Here is a 5721-nt window from a genome sequence, read left to right on the forward strand (position 1 = left end):
AGATTGGGCAGATGTTGATGCACCATTTTGCATTATGTTCAAAGTAGCTACTGGAATGTGGTGAATTTCTGCAGTCTGTTGCTGTCATTTTAAACCGGTTGCTTTCTTTCCCCAGCAAACTCTCTTCTTTGGAGGCATAATCTACGTAGATATTAAACAGAACAACAAAAGTTATAATAGATGGCAGGGTCGGTACTTTTCACATTTCTGTAATTTTTCAGATTAACACCCGCACGATTACCCAACCCTAACACTAACCCTAAACCCTAACACTAACCCTAAAACCCTAACCCTGACCCTAAAATCGTAACCGTAACACTCACCCTAACTGTAACCCTAAAACCCTAATCCTGACCCTAAAACCCTAACCCTAACACTCTAGTGAAAATCGTGGTATATTTACAAATCATTGACGAACATGACTTATATTTTAGTGAATGATTGTGTACTTGCACGTGTATGCGTTTGAGAGAGCGAGAGAGGAAGAGGTAGAGAGAGGGGGAGAAAGGAATAGAAAGAAAGAGAGAAAGGGAGAACGGAAGACAGTTATAATATTGATGTGTGTATGTTGTTGTTACAGATCACGTATGTGTGGTTGTGTGTGTTTTTACGTTTCTATATTATGAAAAATATGCTAGAGGTAGAGGGATACAATAAAACTATTAAATGGGAGAGAGGAAGAAGAAGGAAGACTTTGTATGCATCACTCTCTCTCTCTCTCCCTCTCTCACTCTTACTCTCTATATCTGATGTTGAGCGCGTGATATATATGTGTATAAGAACGCCGTGACAAGTAGAAGGGAAGAAATATAAAAGTTGCTAGAAACAACAGCCACATCTTCCTTAAATCACACAAAGTAAACGGAATTTAAAAAATCTGATTAATGCACTGGAAAGTACCACATCGAGAAAATTCCATTGATGTAAATTTTTTTACGAAACTTCAGCTTTATATATTAAAATAATAATAATAATACAACAAAAGCATCAATAATGATAATTCTGATGATGATGATGATGATGATGAGGTATCCGAAAAATACAAGGAGGAGTCACGAAGCTGAAAAAGGTAAGGAGGAATTCATGAAGTGGAAAAATACAACGGAGATTACAGGAATCCGAATATACAAGGAAGCGTTCATAAAGTCGAAACATACAAAGAAAAGTTCATAATACCGGACATCTAAGAAGAAACATCAAAAGCTGTAAAGCAACTAACATCTAAGATAAAACTTGTACTTCAAAATGCTATAATAAAACGATGTCAAGAAAATCTCTTACATGACAAATACTGCGGTAAACTAAACAGAATAATATAGACAAAGTAAAATCTTAACATTGGTCCAAAAGTTCAGGCCTCAAAGCAAAGACATAAAGGTATTTAGATGCGGCACCAGATCAAATCCTCCCCATCAGAAACCACTAAAAACACACGATGAAGAATCCTGTTAACTGGAACGACTTATGTACTGAGAAGAGCATTATCGCTGTGAAAACAACATCCATTACTGAATTTATTTATTTATTATTTTTTTAAATATATATTTTACCTGTGAATTTGCGCGTGTAAACTGGGAATGCATACAATGAGCTTCTCTGCCCTAGGTGTACGGAAAACACTCGGCGAGAAATAGAAGAAAATTTGAAGAAAGAAAGAAAAAACATAATAATAATAATAATAATAATAATAATAATAATAATAATAATAATAATAATAATCTGGCTGCCGACAAATTTTTCTGCTTTTAAAAAGAGAAAAGGATTTTATCCCTTATATCTATACTGTTCAGTATCTATGCGTTGAATAAAATTTATCTTTCTACTTGTTCAGTAATAATAATAATAATAATAATAATAATAATAATAATAATAATAATAATAATGATAATAGCATCGAAAAATACCTTAGGAATGAGAAGCCAGGTTCGAAGTTTCTCTAAGACACCTGATGAAGGCTGGAGGATATATCAGCCGAAGCGTTGTGTTAAAAACAAACAATATGAGGACAAATATGGGTCAAATGTAGATAATGTAAGTAATGTACATCGAGACACTAATCAATATATACTCATTAGTCCCAAATATTACATATATACATGCATATAGTTGAATTGTCCAGACATGCGACAGATATGTTGGAAATACTGCAGGAGAATTCGAGGGCAGGATGAAAGGATTGGACAAAAGAGAAGGAGTCTAGTTGTTCACGGGTAAGTCACACAGATACAGTCGTCACCGATACAGTTGTATAGATCGGGAGTGGGACCAGTGAATCGTGAGAATATTTGGGCCTCAACGTAGCCAGTGATCAGGTCCCTATGGCCACTTCTGAGAACTGCTGGTAAAAATCCCCTGCGAATGAGAAGCAGTTGGGGTAAAGAACAAGTTCAGTCAAACGAAGAAGGGTGAAGGTGTCAGGTTGGGGTTGGATCGAAAGTCTAGGAAGTGTTTGAGTGCAAGAAACCCTTCGTTGTGTGGGATCACCGTATAAAGATTCTTGAAATCAAGACTGAGGAGAAGTTTAGAGGGCCAGGAAGGAAGGAGAAAAAGTTTAAGGGACTGAGGGTATTGTTAGTGTCATGGATGTGGGAGGATAGGGAAACCATTAAGCAGGGAAAGTTCAGGGTCGAGGTATTTTGAGATCAGTTTTGTGGGGCAGTTACAGGCGGAGACGATGAGGTGGCCAGGGTTGTCGGGCTTGTGGATTTTCGGAAGGAAGTGTGTATAGTGTGACCGGATGTGACAGAATGAAGGAGTAAGTAGAGTTTATGTTGTTTAGTGTGAGCGTGGAAAATATGATTTAAATGGATTATGAAGCGTAGAGTGGTATGTGTAAAAGAAGGTGAAAAGGGGGATAAAAAGGTGAAATAATCGAGAGGGTAAAGGCGGTCAAGGAGAGATTAGAACGAATGGTTACACGCATAAGGCGGTTGGACGTAGTACGGAGTATGGGTAGGATAGCAGAAGCAAAGTGGAATAGTGGGGTGAAAATGGAGGTGGAAACCTTGGAGATGAGGTGGTCGTGTAGACAGCGACTGAGACAGGAAACGTGGCTAGAGAACCGTGTATTTTTTAAAATCAGTATGGAAAGAGTAATAGAAGCTTGAAAGCAGCGGTGGCGAATTTGGATGACGAAAAATTTGTAATCCGGCATGCTGGAAAAATAGAAAAAAGCAAGAAGACAAAACGAAGAAAAGGAGAGAAATAGAGAAGAAAAAAAGACGAAAAGAAGAAGAAACAAAGAGAGAAAGACAAAGTCACAACGTACGGTGTATGAAAAAATAGATAGTTCAAAAAAGTTCAGACGTTGTGTTATGTTGGAGAGATTATTCATCAACAGAAGAGTTCAATGAAATCCGTAAGTATATCCAGAGATAATCCGGGTGGAGTGCTGGCATGTAAATGAGGATAGATGCAGAAAGTTCAGGCAGTATTTGAGATGTGTATGTCAACACAGTAGGAAGTTAAAGCAGGATAAAACTGGAATGACCACGTGGGCGTATGATATATAGTTGAAATTTACAGACAAACAAAAGACGAAGACAGGTGTATGAATATCAAGCAGATGTAACAGTTTGACGCTCGGGGATGTGAGAAACTTTTTTACAATTCAAGCCTACGCTCTTCAACAGAAAGGAATAAGAGAAAATAAGCAGAGAGCGAATAAAAGAAAAAAACGTGTGGATTTAAACAGTTTGACTGAAGAAGAAGAAAGAATCGGAGGTAATAAAGTATTGGTGATCTCAAATGAAGGTGCGCGCGCAAGCGTGAGTGTGTATGTGGGAATGTGTAAGTGTGTGGGTGTGTAGATAGGGGCTAGTTATTTTGACGTGTGTGGATGCGTGCGTGTGTAACTGTGAGCGTCTGCAATGTGTGTGTTTGTGGATGATAGTGTGTGAGTGTACAGATGATGGTGTGTGTTGCGGGTGCTGGGAAGTGGTCAGTGCGACTTGTGTGGAGTGTTGTAGTGTGGTTTTATGTGGTGTGGTTGGTATTGCGCTGTGGGTGTGTAGAGGGGTATGTGGGTTTGGGATGAGGATGTAGGTGTGAAGTAAGGATGTGGGTGTGAAGTAAGGATGTGGGTGTAGGGTATGTGGGAGAGGGATATGCTGGGTGGGGTGTTGATGGAGGGGTATCAATGAAGAGAGACAAGATGGGTAGGAGTGAAGAGATGAAGTAGTTGTTAGAGAAAGACAGGAGAAGAGGGGAGTCAGATGTGGAGAGGAGGGGAGCTGAGCTCCTGTTGCGCAAAGGAGCGAAGAGAGAAGATTAATTTTTGTTCACGGCGAAGGCGGAAATCTGGATGGCCCCTGTGCAAAGGCATTCCGAACACGGAGAGGTGTTGTTGCGAATGACCGGTAGAGCGGAAATGGCGCGAGATAGGAGTGTCATGGCCGAGTCTGATGTCTTGGAGATGGACCGCGAAACGGTCAGTCAAACGGCGTCCCGTTTGACCAATGTACAGAGAAGGACAGAAAGTGCAGGAGATGCAGCAAATGACGTTGCTAGAAGTGCAGATAAAAAAGTAAGTGATATGATAGGGATAGTGATGAGTGCTTGTGGAGATGGTAGCGTTGAAGAGGTAGGGGCAAGAGCGTCAGCGTGGGCGGGAGCATGTCTCAAGCCAGGTTGGGAGGTGGGGTTAGGGAAGAAACTGTGGACCAGAAGGTCACGCACGTTGTGGGCACGTTTGAAGGAGGGAAAGGGTAAGTTGGGGAAGATGTGCGAGGTGGTGAGGTCGGACTGGAGCCGCCGGAAATTCAATTCCCGGCGACGCATTGTATCCTTGAGCAAAGCATTTCATTTTACATTACTCCAGTCCATTCAGCTGGCAAAAATGAGTAGTAATTGTATTTCAAAGGGCCAGCCTTATCACACCTGATGTCATGCTGAATTTCCCTGAGAACTACATTAAGGAGACATGTGTCAGTTGAGTGTCCAGCTACTTGCACGTTAATTTCACGAGCAGGCTGTTTCGTTGATCGGATCAAATAGAATGCTCGCCATCGTAAAACAATATCTCAGTTTACTAGACATTGGACATAAAGAGATGTGTGTAAATAATATATGACCCATCCTTTCTCGTTGAAAGGGCAATTTTCACATCTTCTGTTTTAGATGTTATTGAATAGCATATTCGTAACAAGCATTTGGGCTATGGATACATTTAGCGTATCGCGCTTAGTTGCAAATTTCCTTTCTATGACTTCATATTCGCGGATAACTACCAGTATTGTTTCCTACTGCAGTAATCTACGAAACGAATATTTTTTTTCATTTCTAGTTATTTTTCTGAACAGTCTCAGAAAATTATCTAAGGTTGATAGGCGCATTACTTTGACCTCTGACAAAGCTTTTGATGAAACTGTAATACGTACGATATATCTAAAATTTTATTTCTCTTTGGTTCTTCTATAGTATAGAATCACCAGGTATTTTTAAGAGACTTGACTACAGGATTCACATTAAGGTTATTATTGCCAATCTCTAAAAAGCATTGACGTTTCTGTTATATTTGGCAGCAATTTTCCCCTTTGTGTATATATGTATGTATGGATATATTTATATAATTAGGATAAATTCAGTATTTAATGATTTATCTGATTTATCGGTTGCCAGCATTATATTTTATCATCATACTTATATACACACACATGCACATACACACACATATGCACGCGCGCGCGTGCAGACACACACACACATATATGTATATATATA

The 5721-nt window shown here is 39.5% G+C and overlaps 1 protein-coding gene across 1 annotated transcript in view; it reads left to right on the plus strand.

Annotated features, from left to right (window-relative positions):
• The window catches only part of LOC106874534 (calcitonin receptor), a 315260-nt gene that overhangs the window by 271352 nt on the left and 38187 nt on the right, over positions 1-5721 (plus strand). The gene's annotated exons all lie outside the window — the stretch shown is intronic.

The sequence above is a fragment of the Octopus bimaculoides genome, chromosome 1, assembly GCF_001194135.2.
Source record: "Octopus bimaculoides isolate UCB-OBI-ISO-001 chromosome 1, ASM119413v2, whole genome shotgun sequence".
NCBI classification, from domain to species: Eukaryota; Metazoa; Mollusca; class Cephalopoda; order Octopoda; family Octopodidae; genus Octopus; species Octopus bimaculoides.